The 22005-nt window shown below is 37.3% G+C and overlaps 1 long non-coding RNA gene, 2 other non-coding genes and 1 pseudogene across 3 annotated transcripts in view; 2 read left to right on the forward strand and 2 right to left on the reverse strand.

The window, feature by feature from the left end:
* LOC119285875 overlaps positions 1-2271 on the forward strand; it is a 10705-nt gene extending 8434 nt beyond the window's left edge. The window contains exon 2 of the long non-coding RNA XR_005139931.1: positions 2062-2271. This is a non-coding gene — a long non-coding RNA (uncharacterized LOC119285875). The remainder of the gene's footprint in view (positions 1-2061) is intronic.
* A 2278-nt stretch (positions 2272-4549) lies between these two features.
* Positions 4550-4621, reverse strand: TRNAY-GUA. The gene has a single exon. It is a non-coding gene; the product is annotated as a tRNA-Tyr (tRNA).
* Positions 4622-6509: 1888 nt separating this feature from the next.
* Positions 6510-9857, forward strand: LOC119285874 (annotated as a pseudogene).
* A 5371-nt stretch (positions 9858-15228) lies between these two features.
* TRNAL-UAG lies at positions 15229-15308 on the reverse strand. Its single transcript has one exon. It is a non-coding gene; the product is annotated as a tRNA-Leu (tRNA).
* Positions 15309-22005: the final 6697 nt, after the last annotated feature.

Consider the following 22005-nt stretch of genomic DNA (forward strand, 5'->3'; position numbering starts at 1 on the left):
CCCAAGCCCCTCTCCTCCTTAGCCGCGCCCCACCCCGCGCCCCTCACCACCGCCGCCGCCGCCCAACGCCGCCGTTCGCCGGAGCCCCTCGTCGGAACCTCGCCGAGGTAGCCGCTCCGCGTCTCTCCTTTTCCCTCGGTTCAGTTTTTCTTATAAACCATTCCGATTCTTTTCTTCTCTTCCGATTCGTTTTCTTTCCGGTACTTTTCTAAACCGTTCCGGTTTCTAGATCGGTTTTTCGTTTCGGTCTTTTTTCTAAAAATCCTAGATCGGTTTTCGTTCTTCTTTCGGACCATTCGTCTCAACGAACATGATCACCGATTGTTTCCCGGTTAATGAACGTCCGTTCGTTTAACCGTTCGTCCTTTTCTTCTCGTCGGATTTATTCCGCGATCGTGATCTCAGATCCGATCTTCGTTCTAGTCTTTCTTCTCGCTCGTTTATCAGAATCAGGTGATTCAAGCGCCTGGAGTTTCGTTTTGAAACCATCGTTCCGTCTAATCAACTTGAACAAGCTTTTGCTACAGTAAAATTTGACCTAGTTTCAACTTGCTAGAACCGAGTTGTTTTCTTCCGCCGTTTGTTTTTTTCCGTTTCTTTGTTCGGTTCTTTCTTTCTTTGCAACCGGAGTTCTTAAGTTGAACTTTCTGTTTCGTTCTCTTGTTCGAGTTTTACCTGTGCATTAGATGAGTACTTATTGTGTGCTTGTTGTTTGTCTGCAATAGATCACCCGGATTGCGCCGCTTGTTACTTTGAAACCCTAGGTCTCGCGGATCATCAGCAAGGCAAGTAACACTTTGATCATACCTTTTCTACAACCCATGTTTTATTGCATTAGATCAATCCTCACACATTGCATGTTTAGGATCTAATTAAACTGTGGGATGGGAAGTAGATGAGGTAGTACCTATCACATGTATTATTATGAAACCTTTGGGAGTTACTTCTACGTTTGCTTATTATGCCATGCTATGCTAGTAGACGTGGATTGGGTGAGTGATATCCATGACAGATGTGAGTTGATAATTTTAATGGTTTATCTAAGGTGGCAACTTAAACACACATCTGGGTGGATTGAGGCACCTGATGTCTATCAGGACTTGCCTGTTTTATTTTGGACCGCCACCCAGGCTCAAAGGGATCATAAGATCTTTCATGCTAGAAACTTCCGTGTGCAGCCACATGCTACTATGGGCTCTGGCATAGTTGACTAAGTTGTGCGAACTCTTACTGGGTGGACTAGCAGATGTAGGGGTTGTAGGTGGTACGGTCTACCCCACATGTAAGGTGCTAGTGCTTCTGAAAGACTATGTCTCGGTCATCCGTTTCTCAAACACCATGTAGTGCGAGAAAACAAACGGAGGCGATCGAGTCATGTGGGGAAAAGTGCGCAAACCTCTGCAGAGTGTACAAACTAATCATGATTAGCCGTGTCCCCGGTTATGGACAACTTGAGTATCTAGTACTTGAATATCATGTGAATCTCATCACGTTACCTCTAATTAATGTTGTTGGGTTTTAATTGTTCACTTAATTGGGATCGGAATGCTGTCAACCATTCTCGATGTTTAACAACTACCATGATAGTTAAATAAATTTATTCCTTTGCAGTAGGGAAAAACTGGCTTTACGCAAAACTGTAACCATAGAGATTTCCACCGGCCATATATGCATATAGTATAGCTGTTTCATTCCATTACTCTCTATGTGTTACATTGCCATCATATTCCATGTGCTGACCCGTTTTCGGGCTGCAACTTCTCATGTTGCAGACTTTTCAGACGACGAGTAAGATGCTTTTAGGTCGTGGCCCTATACTCAGTGATGTCGTTGGAGTTGATGGACCCATCTATCTTCCGAGTCTTCCGCTGTTATCGTTATTAGATGGCCTTAAGCCATATTTATTGTATTAAGTTCTCTTTGAGACAACGATGTAATAAGTGTGTGATTGCCACTCTGCTATAAATCCTTCTATGTACTGTGTGGTGTCAGCATTACTGATCCAGGGATGACACCTGAGCACAGAGCGCTTGATCCATTCGGGTCGGGTCGCTACAATAGGTTTAAGGACACAAGGTGACCCTGCTTTTTTAGGGTAAGAAGGGGTAGAGAAAATGCCTCGAGCCGAGGTCCGAGTACCAAGCGCTGCAGCGCTGAAGTATGAGCCCCGTGGACTAGTGATTGCTTCTCCACGAGGCTCATACCAGGCGCTACAGCGCTGAAGTATGTAACTAATGCCATACTCCCAGGAAAAGCTCGAACGACCTTCAACAAAAGGGTACCTGTACCCAAAACTGACACAAGTGGGTAGATAGAGAATACCTAGGGGCGCGAGACAACTCTCTCTAAGGAACTCGGCAAAATAGCCCCGTAACTTCGGGAGAAGGGGTGCCCCTCACAAAAGGGGGCCGCAGTGACCAGGCATGGGCGACTGTTTACCAAAAACACAGGTCTTCGCAAAGTCGTAAGATCATGTATGGGGGCTGACGCCTGCCCAGTGCCGGAAGGTCAAGGAAGTTGGTGAACTGATGACAGGGAAGCCGGTGATCGAAGCCCCGATGAACGGCGGCCATAACTATAACGGTCCTAAGGTAGTGAAATTCCTTGTCGGGTAAGTTCCGACCCGCATGAAAGGCGTAACGATCTGGGCACTATCTCGGAGAGAGGCTCAGTGAAATAGACATGTCTTTGAAGATGGAGACTACCTGCACCTGGACAGAAAGACCCTATGAAGCTTTACTGTTCCTTGGGATTGGCTTTGGGCCTTTCCTTCGCAGCTTAGGTGGAAGGCGAAGAAGGCCCCCTTCCGGGGGGCGAGCCATCAGTGAGATACCACTCTGGAAGAGCTCGGATTCTAACCTTGCGTCAGACCCACGGGCCAAGGACAGTCTCAGGTGTACAGTTTCTATGGGGTGTAGGCCTCCCAAAAGGTAACGGAGGCGAGGAAAGGTTTCCTCGGGCCAAATGGACATTGGTCCTCGAGTGCAAAGGTAGAAGGGAGCTTGACTGCAAGACTCACCCGTCGAGAAGAGACAAAAGTCGGCCTTAGTGATCAGACTGTGCCGAGTGGAAGGGTCGTCGCTCAACGGATAAAAGTTACCCTAGGGATAACAGGCTGATCTTCCCCAAGAGTCCACATCGATGGTAAGGTTTGGCACCTCGATGTCGGCTCTTCGCCACCTGGAGCTGTAGGTGCTTCCAAGGGTTGGGCTATTCGCCCATTAATGCGGTACGTGAGCTGGGTTCAGAACGACGTGAGACAGTTTGGTCCATATCCAGTGTGGGCATTAGAGCATTGAGAGGACCTTTACCTAGTACGAGAGGACCGGGAAGGACGCACCTCTGGTGTACCAGTTATCGTGCCTACGATAAATGCTGGGTAGCCAACTGCGGAGAGGATAACTGCTGAAAGCATATAAGTAGTAAGCCCACCCCAAGATGAGTGCTCTCTCCTCCGACTTCCCTAGAGCCTCTGATATCACAGCCGAGACAACGACGGGTTCTCCACCCATACGGGGATGGAGTGACAGAAGTATGGAAATAGGATAAGGTAGCGGAGAGACGAGCCGTTTAAATAGGTGTCAAGTGGAAGTGCAGTGATGTATGTAGCTAAGGCATCCTAACGAACGAACGATTTGAACATTGTTCCTACACGGCCTGATCAAATCGACCAGGCACTTTCCATCTATCTTCATTGTTCAACTCTTTGATAAAAAGATGAAAAAACCAAAAAAAGCTCTGCCCTTCCATCACTTGGATAGATAGAGAGGGAGGGCAGAGGCCTTTGGTGTCCCTTTCAGTCAAGAATTGGGGTTTCACAATTACTAGCCCATATTTATCTCATGCCTTTCCTCGTTCATGGTTCGATATTCTGGTGTCCTAGGCGTAGAGGAACCACACCAATCCATCCCGAATTTGGTGGTTAAACTCTACTGCGGTGACAATACTGTAGGGGAGGTCCTGCGGCAAAATAGCTCGATGCCAGAATGATAAAAAGTTTAACACCTCTTATTTGACTTTTTCACTATTTTCAAATAAGAAAAAGATCCAAATCTAAAATGGAAAGGTCGTCTTATTCAAAACCTCAATCATCACATCCCCTCTCTCCCACTTCACACCTCGGAATGCACTGTTCTTATAGAGAGAAAGGCGCTTTCCCATCTTCTTAACCTGAAATGAAGGGGTACCCCCGGGAAGAGATCCAGTGGAGACAACTGGGCCTGTAGCTCAGAGGATTAGAGCACGTGGCTACGAACCACAGTGTCGGGGGTTCGAATCCCTCCTCGCCCACAGCCTTCCAAAGGGGAAAGGGTCTTTACTTTCCCCCTGAGGGTAGGAAAATCATGATCGGGATAGCGAACGTAAAGCTATTGAACTTAGGTATGCTCTTTCCTTTTGTCGAAGTGGAATCATAGAACAGAATGTGATACGATGAGATAGAATGCAATAGAAATAGAAACAAGGATAGCGAACGGGTTACCTACTCCTAAGGGTCAAAGCAAGCCCTTTAATTCCATTCTTTATTCTTACATTAAAGAATGAATAAAATCTCCCCAAGTAGGATTCGAACCTACGACCAGTTAGTTTACAACCGACCGCTCTACCACTGAGCTACTGAGGAACAAGGGGGGATTCGACCTCCTAGAGTTCAACTCCCTCTCTCAACCCATGAACAATATGAGTCCGAAGCTTCTTTCGTAACTCCCATAATTTCTTTGTAGTGGCTCCGTTCCATGCCTCATTTCATAGGGAAGCCCAAAGTGGCTCTATTTCATTCTATTCACTTCCTAGAACTTCCTATCATTTAATATCCATCCCTTTGGTCTTATTGACATAAGAGATGTCATTTATAGTCTATCTCTTTCTATATATGGAAAGTCAAGAAATTCTCATCGAAACATCGAGAAATTGTGCATATAGAAAATTCAAATCTTTTCTATTTAGTAGTATAAGTTTCTTGATGGGGATAATTAATTCGGTCATTTTTGTCGGACTCTATTATGGATTTCTGACTACATTCTCCATAGGACCCTCTTAGATCTTCTTTCTCCAATCTTGGATTAGGGAAGAAGGAGATATTCGCGACTACTGGCGATTTCATTATGGGGCAGTTCATTATCTTCATATCGATCTATTATCCACCTATGTATCTATTCTTTCTTAGCTAAAAGGGTGGAAGATCTATCCAATTTTGTTATATTATATCATGGACTCGAAAAACGGATCTGAATTTGACTGAAATGCATGATCTTCACATGTATCACTTTTCACGATACCTAAAAGGTGGAATAGCGATTTTTGAACCATTTCCTATAAGAGAATGGTTCCCATTACTTTGAGAAATTGATTCTTATATCAAACTATAGCTATTGCATTAAAGAAGAAAAGAAACTAATAGAAGTCGAAGACGCTGAATGATAGTGAATAGAGAGAAAGATTCTTCTGATGTTCTTGTTTCTATCTACTAGATGCCGTAGAGAATTGAGAATTTTCATGTCTTTCAATTCTGGTACTCATAAATTGAAAGTTATGGAAGGAGACCCATCATTTTGCAATGAAAACAACATATAAAACACTTGAAAATTTCGAAATCAGGCCAAGCGTCTTAATACATATGCAAATAAATTCATTATTGGCCCACCATTGATTAGAAAATTTAGCTTGTATGAATCGCTATTGGTTTGATACGAATAATGACAATCGTTTCAGTATGTTAAGGATACAGATGTATCCACAATTCATTTAGAGTTACTTAATAGTCTATTTCTTATACCATATCTCTATCTTGTGAAATTCTCGATCCAAAAGATGGATGCATATGTTGTGTTTCATTTTGCTAAATGATATCAATTAAATGGTGTATTAATTCCATAAATTGCATATAGCAATAAATAAATCAGCAAAATTCTTTCTAATATTTTGGATAGAAGAAATTTCTTCTATCTAAAATATTAGAAAGAATGTACCCTTCTATCCAAATCCAATTTGCATCGATAAAATAAATCCAAATTCCAGTAGTAGATGAATAATTGGAAATTTGTGTGTGTACGAGATTAGAATAACTCCAAAATATATGACATAATTTTGTATATTTCCTGATTAGAAAAATACATGAAAAAGAAAGGAGGTAGAAATTTTTTTAGATTTATGGTTAAAGAAGAAAAAGAAGAAAACATGGGTTCTGTTGAATTTCAAGTATTGAGTTTCACCAATAAGAAATGGAGACTTGCTTCACATTTGGAATTACACAAAAACATTTTTCATCAGGAAGAGATCTAAGAAGACTTTTGGGAAAACGTCGACGTTTGTTGGCTTATTTGGCAAAGAAAAATACAGTACGCTATAAGAAATTAATTGGTCAGTTGAATATTCGGGAGCAGTAAGTTAATCATTCAAATTGTTTTCTTGTTTTATTATTTTTTAGTAGTCTTATAGTAGTCTTATATTTTTCATTTTGTTGAGCCTCGCTTTGAGGAATTCATGGAATAATGAATTAAGGAAGAAACGATATGAGTCTACCGCTTACAAGAAAAGGTCTCATGATAGTCAATATGGGCCCTCAACACCCATCAATGCATGGCGTCCTTCAACTGATCGTTACTCTCGATGGTGAGGAATGGAAAAAAATCACGGAAAACCGAACTATTATACAATACTTACCTTATGTAACTAGGTGGGATTTTTAGCTACTATGTTTACAGAAGCAATAACAGTAAATGCACCAGAATTCTTGGAGAATATTCAATTACCACAAAGAGCCATCTATATTAGGGTAATTATGTTAGAATTAAGCCGGATGCTATGGCTTGGACCTTTTATGGTGGATCTCGATGCACAAACTCCTTTTTTCTATATTTTTAGAGAGAGAGAATTAATATATGATCTATTTGAAGCTGCTACAGGTATGCGAATGATGCACAATTACTTTCGCATCGGAGGAGTAGCTGCCGATCTACCTTATGGATGGATCGATAAATGTTTAGATTTCTGTGATTATTTTTTACGCGGAGTTGTTGAATATGAACAACTTATTACACAGAATCCAATTTTTTTAGAGCGAGTTGAAGGAGTAGGTTTTATAGCGGAGAAGAAGCAATAAATTGGGTCTTATCGGGACCGATGTTACGAGCTTCTGGAATACAGTGGGATCTTTGTAAAGTAGATCCTTATGAGTCTAACAACCAATTAGATTGGAAAGTCCAATGGCAAAAGGATGGGGATTCGTTAGCTCGCTATTTAGTACGAATTTGTGAAATGAGGGAATCCATCAAAATAATTCAACAAGCTGTAGAAAACTTTCCTGGAGGACCTTATGAGAATTTATAAGTCCAACGCTTCAAGAAAGAAAATAATTCTGAATGGAATGATTTTGAGTATAAATTTCTTGGTAAAAAACCTTCGGCCAATTTTGAATTGTCAAGACAAGAGCTTTATGTAAGAGTAGAAGCCCCAAAAGGTGAATTAGGGATTTATCTGGTAGGAGATGACAGCCTTTTCCCCTGGAGATGGAAAATCCGTCCACCCGGGTTTATTAATTTGCAAATTCTTCCTTAGCTAGTTGAAAAAATGAAATTGGCTGATATCATGACGATATTAGGTAGTATAGATATCATTATGGGGGAAGTTGATCGTTGAAATGATAATAGATAGGGTAGAGGTAGAAACTATCAATTCTTTTTCGAAATTGGAATTATTTAAAGAAGTCTATGGACTGATATCGATTCTACCCATTTTGACCCTCCTTTTGGGAATAACAATAGAGATACTCGTAATTGTGTGGTTAGAAAGAGAAATATCTGCGTCGATACAACAACGTATTGGTCCTGAATATGCTGGGCCCCTGGGCCTTCTTCAATCTATAGCAGATGGGACTAAGCTACTTTTTAAAGAGGGTATTCTGCCATCCCGAGGAGATATTTCTTTATTTAGCATTGGACCCTCTATAGCATTCATATCAGTTTTATTAAGTTTTTAGTTATCCCTTTGGGATATCATTTTGTTTTAGCCAATCTTAGTATTGGTGTTTTTTATGGATTGCCATTTCAAGTATTGCTCCTATTGGTCTTCTTATGGCAGGATATAGCTCAAGTAATAAATATTCTTTTTCAGGCGGTCTACGAGCTGCTGCTCAATCCATTAGTTATGAAATACCATTAACTTTTTGTGTGCTAGCAATATCCCTACGTGTGATTCGCTAAAATAGATCTTTTTCCTATAAAATCCATTAACTATTTATATTCCTTTTCTTATTTAGTATTTGGGTTGGTAAGTTAAACTAGATAGCTATATGAGTGAAACAAAAAAGCTTATAAATTTGTAGTAAAAAGAAAAAAAATCTCATTTCCTACGTACAAGAAAATAGTGGAAGTAAACATAAGCAGTGTAAACTCTTTATCCCAAGGTTGATATTTTTTTTAATTAGTCATCATATCTAGAAGCGGCCAAGAATAAAGGATTCACGATATGGAATTCGATTACTAGAATACTCCTAGTTATTACTATAACTTAATAATCCATAAGAAGAATCCACTAAAAGTTAGTGAAGGGTTAGGAACACTAAAGTACATAAAGGATTAGTAATGGAAAATCTAAAACATTAGAGATTTTTGCCCATAAAAGGAATCATAATAAGGACTTGTAATTTGTAGAAATTATCAAGTAGTACTTTCTTCAGATTCCGATCCAGAGTATGTTCCCATTCACTTGTTAAGGAAATGGCTATCACGAAAGAATTAACCCTTTATCCATTTTTATTTTTAAATACCCCCTCCCTGGAGAAAGAAGAATAGTAAAAATGATATGGAGTGCACTAGAAAAAAGTCATTATTTCCTTCCTCTATCCATATTCATGCAGAATTGCTCATGAACTAATACCCAACTCTTTCCATTTATTAATTGAATTCCTATAACAAGTAACAATTGTTTTATTCCAAGATTAAGTTATTACTGAACAAACAATTTTTTTAATTATATTATAAAGGATGAGATCAATTCGGAAGTGCCTTTTCTTATTCTAGCAGACGGAATTCCTTTGGTCTAATTTAGGACATTCAAATCTATTTTATTTTATCTAATTCTATCTATGCTCCAGGGGCTAGGAACAAAATAGTCCTTTCCTCTATCTGATCATAGAGAAGCCGTATGAAGCTAAGGTTTCATGTACGGTTTTGAAATAGTGGTGGGAACTGTGATTTTATCGTCGACTATGATTATCTAACAGTTCAAGTACAGTTGATATAGTTGAAGCACAGTCAAAATACGGTTTTTGGATGGAATATTTGGTGTCAGCCTATAGGTTTTCTGGTTTTTTTAATTTCTTATTTGGCAGAATGTGAAAGATTACCCTTTGATTTACTAGAAGCGGAGGAAGAATTAGTAGCAGGTTACCAAACTGAATATTCCGGTATCAAATATGGTTTATTTTATCTTATTTCTTACCTAAATTTATTAGTTTCTTCTTTATTTGTAACAGTTCTCTACTTGGGCGGGTGGAATTTATCTATTCCCTATATACCCTTTTTTAAATTTTTTTTTCCAAATGAATAAAGGAGTTGGAATTTTGGAAATGACAATGGGTATATTTATTACATTAACTAAAGCTTATTTATTTCTCTTCATTTCTATCACAATAAGATGGACTTTACCAAGGATGAGAATGGATCAGTTATTAAATCTTGGATGGAAATTTCTTTTACCTATTTCCCTGGGCAATCTCTTATTAACAACCTCTTCTCAACTTGTTTCACTATAAATAAGATAATACAATAATAGTAAGAATATTTTCAACACAAAAGCTCTCTCAAACAAGAGAAAGAAACATATCTTTTTCATAGATATTTAGAATGAATATGTTCCCTATGGTACCTGGGTTCATGAGTTATGGTCAACAAACAATGCGTGCTACAAGGTACATAGGTCAAAGTTTCATAACTACCTTATCCCACACAAATCGTTTACCTATAATGATTCACTACCCTTATGAAAAATCAATTACACCAGAGCGTTTTCGAGGGTGAATCCACTTTAACTTTGATAAATGTATTGCTTGTGAAGTACGTGTTCGCGTATGTCCGATAGATTTACCCGTTGTGGATTGGAGATTTGAAAAGGATATTAAAAGAAAACAATTTCTTAATTATAGTATTGATTTCGGAGTTTGTATATTTTGTGGCAATTGTGTTGAGTACTGTCCAACAAGCTGTTTATCAATGACTGAAGAATATGAAATTTCTACCTATGATAGTCATGAATTGAATTACAACCAAATTTCTTTAAGTCAGCTACCAATCTCATTAATGGGAGATTACACAATTCAAACAATTAGGAATTCGTCTGAAAGTAAAATAAACAAAGAAAAATCTTTGAATTCAAGAACAATTACTGATTGCTAAACTTTGATTTTGTCTTTTTGTTATAAAAATATAATAATTCTTTATTAAACTTTAAAATTAAACTATAAAGAAAAACGAAAAACTAATGCTTATTGGAAATTATTTCTTATTTTAAATTAGACTAGATTTTCGTGATATAATATAATTTATAACTATACAGTTTATACACCAAAAAATACCCTAATCCTTTTTTCCTTCCTTGAATCCTTTAGTTTTAGTCAGTTCATGAAAAATTTTATACTATTAATTTCTTTATATCCATAATGGATTTACCTGGACCAATACAGGAGATTCTTATGCTATTTGGGGGATTTGTTCTTCTACTATGGGGTATAGGAGTAGTATTACTTACCAACCCCATTTATTCTTCCTTTTCGCTGGGATTAGTTCTTGTTTGTATATCCTTATTCTATGTTTTATTAAATTCCTACTTTGTAGCTGTCGCACAACTTCTTATTTATGTGGGAGCCATAAATGTCTTGATCATATTCGCTGTAATGTTCGTAAATGGCTCATAATGGTCTAAAGATAAGAATTATTAGACTATTGGAGATGTGTTCACTTCACTCGTTTGTATAACTATTGTTTTTTCACTAATGACTACTATCCAAGATACGTCGTGGTATGGAATTCTTTGGACTACAAGATCAAACCAACTAGTAGAACAGGGTCTCATAAATAATGTTCAACAAATTGGAATTCATTTAGCAACTGGTTTTTATCTTCCGTTTGAACTCATTTACATAATTCTTCTAGTTTCTTTAATAGGTGCAATTACTTTGGCTCGGCAATAAGAAAACTTAGAAAAAGTACAAATTATAAGAATTGCAAATCTAAAATAAATAACTAAAGAATCACAATTTTGATTTAGTAAAATCCATCTACTGCCAACAAATACCTCCTTTATTTTCTCTTTTGTTGTGTAATTGTTCTATTGTAATTAATTGGATCGGTTCAATTCTTGCCCTCATATTGAAATGAATCGAGATTGATAAGGTGTTAGCTAATGATGTTTGAACATGTACTTTTTTGAATGTCTATTTTTTCGATTGGTATCTATGGATTGATCACAAGCCGAAACATGGTTAGAGCTCTAATATGTCTTGAACTTATACTGAATTCAATTAATCTAAATCTCGTAACATTTTCTGATCTATTTGATAGTCGCCAATTGAAAGGAGATATTTTCGCAATTTTTGTTATAGCCCTTGCGGCTGCTGAAGACGCTATTGGACTATCCATTCTTTCTTCCATCCATCGTAATAGGAAATCCACTCGTATCAATCAATCTAATTTATTGAATAATTAGACATAGAATCCTCTAAAGAAAGGCGCATGTATTAACATAAATAGAAATCAATACTATTTTCTTAGTATTATTTGAGAATATCCATTTTTAGTAGATTATTGCATAGTATTCTTTTTCACTTAAATGATTTTTTGTATTTTTAATTCATTGATATTGCAATTTGAATATTGCAATAATTTATATTGAAAAGACGATAGACAATTTATTGGCTAATTCGAATTCGTCTGTACAATTCGTAAAATTCTTTCTTATTTCTTATTGTTGAAATCCAAAATTAAAGTCTCTTGGCTCTCTTCACGCTTTATCACAAACAGATTAAAAAATAGTTTTTTATTTTTGATGTTTGGATAAACCATTGCTTCGTATGTGTCTACAATACAGATGACTCATTATAGTACTAATTTCATTTTTAGCAGATCGAAAAATTTTATGTTGAAAAGAAAAATTTATAGACCCGATGTCATATTCCATAAAAATTTACGATACATGTATAGGATGCACTCAATGTGTACGAGCTTGTCCAACATATGTATTAGAAATGATACCCTAGGATGGATGTAAAGCCAAGCAAATTGCTTCCGTGCCGAGAAGCGAAGATTGTGTTGGTTGTAAGACATGTGAATCTGCCTGCCCGACAGAATTTTTAAGTGTCCGCATTTTTTAGGGCCTGAAATAACACGTAGCATGGCTCTATCTTATTGATACGTTACAAAAAACTTCACTCGAATCGTCTGATTCCTCTTTACCGAAGAAGCATGTGCTCGAAATAATCGAGCACGGGCTTTTCTGGTCAAAAGTATCTTGTCTTTATCACTTTATCATGAGTTATTTTCCTTGGTTAACAATACTTGTTGTTTTGCCGATATTTGCAGGTTCATTAATTTTCTTTTTACCTCATAAGGGAAACAAATTCATTAGGTGGTATACTATATCTATTTGTTTATTAGAATTCCTTCTAATGACTTATGTGTTCTGTTATCATTTCCAACTGGAGGATCCCTTAACCCAATTAAAGGAGGATTATAAATGGATAGATGTCTTCGATTTCCACTGGAGACTGGGAATCGATGGACTTTCATTAGGATCTATTTTATTGATAGGATTTATCACTACTTTAGCTACTTTAGCAGCTTGGCCAATTACACGGAATTCGCGATTATTCTATTTCCTGATGCTCGCAATGTATAGTGGTCAAATAGGATTATTTTCTTCGTGAGACCTTTTACTTTTTTATCATGTGGGAGTTAGAATTAATTCCTGTTTACTTAGTTTTATCCATGTGGGGGGGGGGGGACGAGGGGTCTATATTCAGCTACAAAGTTTATTTTGTATACTGCAGGCGGTTCCATTTTTTTTCTTAATCAGAGTTCTGGGTATGGGCTTATATGGTTCGAATGAACCAGGATTAGATTTGGAAAGATTAATTAATCAATCATACCCTGCAACCTTGGAAATACTTTTATACTTTGGCTTCCTTATTGCTTATGCTGTCAAATTGCCGATTATACCCCTACATACGTGGTTACCAGATACCCATGGGGAAGCACATTATAGTACATGTATGCTTTTAGCAGGAATATTATTGAAGATGGGACCATATGGATTGATTCGGATCAACATGGAATTGTTACCTCATGCTCATTATCTATTTTCGCCCTGGTTAGTAATAATAGGAGTGATCCAAATAATCTATGCAGCTTCAACTTCTCTTGGTCAACGAAATTTCCAAAAAAGAATAGCTTATTCCTCTGTATCTCACATGGGTTTCATAATTATAGGAATTGGTTCCATAACCAACATTGGACTCAATGGAGCTATTTTACAAATATTATCCCATGGATTTATTGGTGCTACACTTTTTTTCTTGGCAGGAACCGCTTCTGATAGAATGCGTCTTGTTTATCTCGAAGAACTAGGGGGAATATCTATCCCAATGCCTAAAAATTTTACCATGTTTAGTAGATTTTCAATGGCTTCTCTTGCCTTACCAGGAATGAGTGGTTTTGTCACAGAATTAGTAGTATTTTTTGGACTAATTACTAGTCCAAAATTTCTGTTAATTCCAAAAACACTAATTACTTTTGTAATGGCAATTGGAATGATATTAACTCCTATTTATTTATTATCGATGTTACGCTAGATGTTCTATGGATACAAGCTATTTAATGTTCCAAACACAAATTTTGTGGATTCTGGACCACGAGCTCTTTATTTTAATCTGTATCTTTTTACCAGTAATAGGAATTGGTATTTATCCAGATTTTGTTCTCTCCCTATCCGTTGACAGGGTAGAGGCTCTCTTATCCAATTATTATCCTAAATAGATTTGCTTTGTTTTACTCGTCTGCTCTATTAATGCAGAAATAAGTAAAAAAGTATAATTAGATCCATCTCGAATTTTTGAGAACCCTTTGAGAAGGCGTTCAAGGGGTTCTCAAATAAAACATAAAAGTAAAAACCTTCATTTCATGAAGGTTTTATTTTTATGTAATCATTTAGGTGTTAATGTAAACGAACCAAAACTATGTAGCCTATTCCTAATAGATTTATACCAAAATAACAAATCGAAATTATAAGAAATCCTATCGAAGCTATAAGTGTAGAATTCATACCTTTCCAATGTGGATTTGTTCTACTATGTAAATAAATTGCGAATATGGTCCAAGTAATAAATGCCCAAGTTTCCTTAGGATCCCAATTCCAATAGGATCCTGAGGCCTCATTAGCCCATACTGCTCCACAAAGAATACCTACGGTTAAAAGGGTAAATCCTAGGCTAATGACACGATAACTCCAAGAATCCAAACGCTCTGTTAATTGATATTTGTAATAATTTGGAAATGAAGGGACAGAGGTTCTTTTTAAAGCACTTCTTTTTGCATAAAAATATTTAATATCACTAAAGAAAAATGTTTTATTTAAAACATTTTTTCTTTTTAGAAAATAAATGGAAATTATTTCGAAATCTAATGATTAGAATAGCGGCAGATAATAAGGACCTGCACAAAAGAGTTGCATAGCTTAATAACATCATACTGACATGCATCATTAACCACTGAGATTGTAGAGCAGGTACTAGTATCGTAGATTGATGCATTTCAGTTAAAAGGCCCGATGTGGCAAAGCATTGCGTTAAAATAGTACTTGGCGTAGTTATTGTGCTTAAATCATTTTTAGAGTTATGTATTTTAGGAATGGTATGAAGAATATACAGGGCCCATGAAAGGAAGATCAATGACTCATACAAATTACTTAATGGAAAATGTCCCGAGGAAGCCCAACGAGAAACTAAGAATCCTATTATAGAGAAAAAAGTAACTATCATTCCTTTTTTTGACGAATCACGTAATCCTCCAAGTTCACGAACTAATAAGGTTATAAAATGAATCGTACTCATAATTGAAATCGTTGAGAAAGAGATATGAGTTAGGATATGTTCTAAAGTTGCAAATAGCATAAGGGGAAGGTCCCATTACGAAATTGTAAATTTCGAATTGATTTCTAATCTATTGTATTGTTTTTCAAGAATGCCGCCACTCGGATTCGAACCAAGATGCTTGAGCACTGCTTCCTAAGAGCAGCGTGTCTACCAATTTCACCATGGCGGCTAACTTCAAATAATAGGTAACTTAAAAGAATAATAACTATTATCTTGGGAATCATCGATATTGGGAAAGTCCATAAAATTTAGGAACATTAGAGTTTTCATTAAAGTAGACTTCGTTTGGTAGTATCGTTTCCATTTTTTTTACAATAAGCTCTTGCTTTTCCCAATAGAAACACAAACACTGCTTGAAAGAGTTGGAACTTCTTTTCTCTAACATGCAATTATAGAACTAATTTTTTCTAATTAATTTATCGTTTACATTTTGAAAATTCTTTCAATACAATGAAAAAAATCCCAAAGGGTTTCTATTTAATGATGAAATTAAAATGGATAAATATAAAAGGCTTTTTCAGATTTTTTTAAAACTTTATAGAATGAAAGTCTTTATGCTCTTATTAATAAGATTTACTAACCTTATGATTTTGGAGAAGATAGGTGGAAGTTGTAGGTCCTATTGTAAGAATACTCCACTTTTCATAATTTTCATAATAGAATATGAGGATTCTATTATGAAAATTATGGAAAGTTCATTCATAGGAAAAGAATACTTAGCACACAGTATACCAAACACAACTTTTTTTCTTATATATATAAGATAAGAGGGGTTTTTTGTTCTAAGAATATTGTACCGAGTAATTCGACACATAAAAGTACATTCAAAGAAGAATCAAAATTATTAAATAATTGGAATTCTTTTTTGATAAGTCAATTCATATTATTCCAAAATTTTATTATTTGTTTGTTGCCCAAAAAACCCTTTGGTTTTGGATGCTCATTACCGCTCGAAAATGATCTTGATTTTACTTAAGAATAAGATTGTACTATGGAAAATAAGTCTTTTTCTTCCAGATATTTTTATGAATACGCTTTTTTGACATTGAAGTACGTTTTTTTGGACCTGCCATTCAAAAAGGAAATTACTTTTTTCTAGTTGTATGTGAAATACATCTATTGCTGGAAATCAATCCTTCTTTCTTCTTTTTATTAGTATTTATACTTAGATACTGAAAGATAGTTAAATTTAGAATTATTTTTTACTTCATTTTGTCTAATGCGGATAAGACAACAATAATTTTTTAACATTTTTTCTTTATATATTTTGTACTAGTTTTTAATAATATATAATATATAGAAGGGTTTCTCATTTAAATCTAACTTCATATATAGATGTTTCACCCATATAAGATAAGACGGGGGGATAAAAAGAAGGGAAAATGAAAATAGTTAATTAAGTTCAGAATGGTAATCCATAGCGGAAAGGAATTCCAATCAAAACAAAAAATACTGAGTCTCTTAAACAAGATATTCTAAAACTTAGGTAATTTATAGTCATTAGGATAATTTCTTACAAACATAGGGTTTCACTGGAATTCACTCAATCAGTTAATTATGGAACAAGAGAGTTGTTTCACCTTTGTTTTAAAGAAATATAAAAATAAATTATGAATAGAAAGTAAAATGATTCCAAATTTTTTATTTTTATAAATATCTTTATTTAGTTAATAAAATAACTACGTAACGAAGTTATTTTATTAACTTTTTTAATTTAACCAACTAAACCCATTCTTAATTTTTAATTGTTACAATGAGATAAATTTTGGAAAAATTAAGAATTTCAGTATTTTTTCTTATTCTTTTTATTTATTCTTTCAGAAAGAGATAAGAATTGGTTTGGTGAATTCGAAACAATTTTATAGAAAAATTGAAGTAAAAATTGAAGTAAAAGTTGCAATTTCTTTTCTTATGGAACATACATATCAATATGCATGGGTAATTCCTATTCTCCCACTTCCAGTTATTATGTCAATGGGATTTGGTCTTATTCTTATTCCGACAGCAACAAAAAATCTTCATCGCATAAGGGATTTTCCTAGTGTTTTACTCTTAAGTATAGCTATGGCATTCTCAGTTCAACTGTCTATTCAACAAAAAAATGGAAGTTCGATCTATCAATATCTATGGCCTTGGACCGTCAATAATGATTTTTCATTAGAATTTGGATACTTGATTGACCCACTTACTTCTATTATGTTAATACTAATTACTACTTAGGAATCCTGGTACTTATTTATAGTGATGGTTATATGTCTCAGGATGAAGGATATTTGAGATTTTTTGTTTATATAAGTTTTTTCAATACTTCCATGTTGGGATTGGTTACTAGCTCCAATTTGATACAAAATTCTTTTGCGAACTCGTGGGAATGTGTTCTTATTTATTGATAGGCTTTTGGTGTAACTAATTGTGTAGGCGATTTTGGTCTATTATTAGGAATTTTAGGGGTTTTTTGGATAACAGGTACTTTAGAGTTTAGGGATTTGTTCAAAATAGCTAATAACTGGATTCCTAATAATGGAATTAATTCTTTACTTACTACTTTGTGTGCTTTTTTATTATTCCTTGGTGTAGTTGCGAAATCCGCACAATTCCCTCTTCATGTATGGTTACCTAATGCTATGGAAGGGCCCACTCCTATTTCGGCTCTTATACACGCAGCAACTATGGTTACTGCGGGAATTTTTCTTCTAGCTCGTCTTCTTCCTCTTTTCATATCTTTACCTTTGATAATGAGTTTTATTTCTTTAGTAGGTACAATAACACTATTCTTAGGAGCTACTTTAGCTCTTGCTCAGAGAGATATTAAAATAAGCTTAGCCTATTCTACAATGTCTCAATTGGGTTATATGATGTTAGCTCTAGGTACAGGTTCTTATCAAGCTGCTTTATTCCATTTGATCACTCATGCTTATTCAAAAGCTTTATTGTTCTTGGGATCCGGATCCGTTATTCATTCAATGGAACCTCTTGTTGGATATTCACCAGATAGAAGTCAAAATATGGTTCTTATGGGCGGTTTAAGAAAATACATTCCAATCACAAGAACTACTTTTTTATGGGGTACACTTTCTCTTTGTGGTATTCCACCTGTTGCTTGCTTCTGGTCCAAAGATGAAATCCTTAGTAATAGTTGGTTGTATTCGCCCTTTTTTTGGAATAATAGCCTCCTTTACTCCAGGATTAACTGCCTATCATATCTTTAGGATATATTTACTTACATTTGATGGGTATTTGCGTGTTCATTTTCAAAATTACAGTAGCACTAAAGAGAGTTCCATGTATTCAATATCCTTATGGGGAAAAAGGATACCCAAAGGAGTGAATAGGGATTTCGTTTTATCAACAACGAAGAGTGGAGTTTCTTTTTTTTCACAAAATATACCAAAAATTCAAGGTAATGCAAGAAATAGGATAGGATCCTTTACTACGTCTTTTGGGGCTAAAAACACTTTTTCCTATCCGCATCAAACGGGAAATACTATGTTATTTCCTCTTCTTATATTACTACTTTTCACTTTGTTCATTGGATTCATAGGAATCTCTTTTGATAATGGAGGAATTGATAATGAAATAGCAGAGTTAACCATATTATCAAAGTGGTTAGCTCCCTCAATAAACTTTACCCAGGAAAGTTCTAATTTTTTTGTAAATTCATATGAATTTATTACTAATGTAATTTCTTCTGTAAGTCTAGCTATCTTTGGTTTACTCATAGCATATATCTTCTATGGATCTGCTTATTCTTTTTTTCAGAATTTGGATTTAATAAACTCTTTTTACAAAGGAAATCCTAAAAAGAATTTTTAGATCAAGTAAAAAATATACAGTTGGTCATACAATCGTGGTTATATAGAAATTTTCTATACTAGGGTCTTTACCCTCGGTATAAGAGGGTTAACCGAAGTCACAGAGTTTTTTGATAAGGGTGTTATTGATGGAATTACCAATGGAGTGGGTCTTTCTAGTTTTTGTATAGGAGAGGAAATTTGTGACGTCCCCGATTCAATCGTACACTAATCATACACGCAAACATGTATGATCAAGATCAGGGACTCACAGGAAGATATCACAGCACAACTCTACAAATAAATAAGTCATACAAGCATCATATTACAAGCCAGGGCCACGAAGGCTCGAATACAAGAGCTCAATCATAGACGAGTCAGCGGAAGCAACAATATCTGAGTACAGACATAAGTTAAACAAGTTTGCCTTAAGAAGGCTAGCACAAACTGGGATACAGATCGAAAGAGGCGCAGGCCTCCTGCCTGGGATCCTCCTAAACTACTCCTGGTCGTCGTCAGCGGGCTGCACGTAGTAGTAGGCACCCCCAGTGTAGTAGAAGTCATCGTCGACGGTGGCGTCTAGATCCTGGGCTCCAACATCTGGTTGCGACAACCAGGTAGAAGGGAAAGGGGGAAAAGGGAGAGAAAAGCAACCGTGAGTACTCATCCAAAGTACTCGCAAGCAAGGAGCTACACTACATATGCATGGGTATATGTGTAAAGGGGCTATATCGGTGGACTGAACTGCAGAATGCCAGAATAAGAGGGAGATACCTAATCCTGTCGAAAACTACGCTTCTGGCAGCCTCCGTCTTGCAGCATGTAGAAGAGAATAGACTGAAGTCCTCCAAGTAGCATCGCATAGCATAATCCTACCAGGCGATCCTCTCCTTGTCGCCCTGTTAGAGAGCGATCACCGGTTGTATCTGGCACTTGGAAGTGTGTGTTTTATTAAGTATCCGGTTCTAGTTGTCATAAGATCAAGGTACAACTCCAAGTCGTCCTGTTACCGAAGATCACGGCTATTCGAATAGATTAACTTCCCTGCAGGGGTGCACCACATAACCCAACACGCTCGATCCCATTTGGCCGGACACACTTTCCTAGGTCATGCCCGGCCTCGGAAGATCAACACGTCGCGGCCCTACCTAGGCACAATAGAGTGGTCAGCATGCCGGTCTAAATCCTATGGCGCAGGGGTCTGGGCCCATCGCCCATTGTACACCTGCATGTTGCGAGGGCGGTCGGAAGCAGACCTAGCCTAGCAGGCGTTCCAGTCCAATCCAGCACGCGCCGCTCAGTCGCTGATGTCACGAAGGCTTCGGCTGATACCACGACGTCGAGTGCCCATAACTGTCCCCGCGTAGATAGTTAGTGCATATAGGCCAGTAGCCAGACTCAGATCAAATACTAAGATCTCATTAAATGTGTTATCTTAAAATAACCGCGAACGCCGACCAGGGCCAGGACCACCTCTCTCCTAGGTGGTCTCAACCTGCCCTGTCACTTCGCCACAAAGATCCACTCAGAGGGCCATCGGGACAAACGTCCTTTCAGACCCAATCCGTGAATCACTCGCGGGTACTCCTACGAGCCGACCCACCTTTAGTCACCACAAGTATCATATATTATGTATAAGTATATACCCGTGATCACCTCCCGAGTGATCACGGCCCGATAGTATAGCATGGCAGACAGACAAGAATGTATGGCCACTGATGATAAACTAGCATCCTATACTAAGCATTAGGATTGCAGGTAAAGGTAACAACAGTAGTAGCAAGGACAGGCTATGCATCAGGATAGGATTAACGGAAAGCAGTAACATGCTACACTACTCTAATGCAAGCAGTATAGAGGAGAGTAGGCAATATCTGGTGATCAAAGGGGGGCTTGCCTGGTTGCTCTGGCAAGAGAGAGGGGTCGTCAACTCCGTAGTTGTACTAGGTAGCAGCGGCGTCGGTCTCGGTGTCTAGCGAGAGAAGAGGGGGGAGAAACAATAAATATAATGCAAACAAATGCATGACGATGCATGACATGGCAAAGCGTAAAGCTAGGTGTGCCCTAACGTGGTACGAGGTGGTACTGGTGAAGGGGGGAAACATCGGGGAAATTATCCCCGGTGTTTCGCGTTTTTGGACAGATGAACCGGAGGGGGAAAGTTGCGTGTTTGCTATGCTAGGGATGCATGGCAGATGAACGGGCAGCGTATCCAGATTCGTCTCGTCGTTTCGAGCAACTTTCATGTACAAAGTTTTTTCAACCGAGCTACAGATTAAAAGATATGATTTTCTAAAGATTTTATTAATTTTTGAAATTATTTTTAATTCAAAAATAATTGCTAAATTGCTAGGCGCAGCCAGCACAGTGTACACAAAAGTGTACCTAGTGACTGACAGGTAGGCCAGAGGGACCCAGTTGACCAATCAACGTTTGACTGGTCAACAGGGGTGGGACCCCCTGTCATTGACTGTTTTAGTTAATTAGGGTTTAGGTTAATTAGTTTAAATAGTCAGGCTTAATTAGTTGTTTTAGTTTAATTAATCAAAATTAAATACTTTAATTAATTCTTTAATTAATTAATTAATTTTAATTAAGTCAATTAATTACTTAATTATTTAATTAAGTCAATTAATTACTTAATTATTTAATTATTAATTTTATTTATTTATTTTTTAAATCCCTTTTTTTGTTAAAACGTTCTGGGGCTGGGGCCCCTTTGTCAGTGGGACAAAGGCCTATCGGGGCGGGTACGATTGCTGGGGCGCTACAGGCGCCCGACCCGTATGAGGCCCAAGCGGGCGACGGCGCGTCGCCGGAGGTGGCTGCAGCCACTGTGGAGCGAGGCGGCAATGGTGCAGTGGGTCCGAGCGGGACGAAGGACGACGAGGGCGCGCCCTGGGCGTAGGTGGAGCAGCAGCAGCAGCCGGACGGGCGACAACAAACGCAGGGCGGAGGGGCAGTGCGGGCGCGCGTGGGTGCAACGAGCGGGGGGCTGGCGGCATCGAGGGGGGCTACAGCACGGGCGTGGAGGGGAGAGCAGCACAGCGGGCGCAGCGGCTCACTAAGGAGTAG

Source organism: Triticum dicoccoides, chromosome 4A (genome assembly GCF_002162155.2).
Source record: "Triticum dicoccoides isolate Atlit2015 ecotype Zavitan chromosome 4A, WEW_v2.0, whole genome shotgun sequence".
Classification (NCBI taxonomy): domain Eukaryota; kingdom Viridiplantae; phylum Streptophyta; class Magnoliopsida; order Poales; family Poaceae; genus Triticum; species Triticum dicoccoides.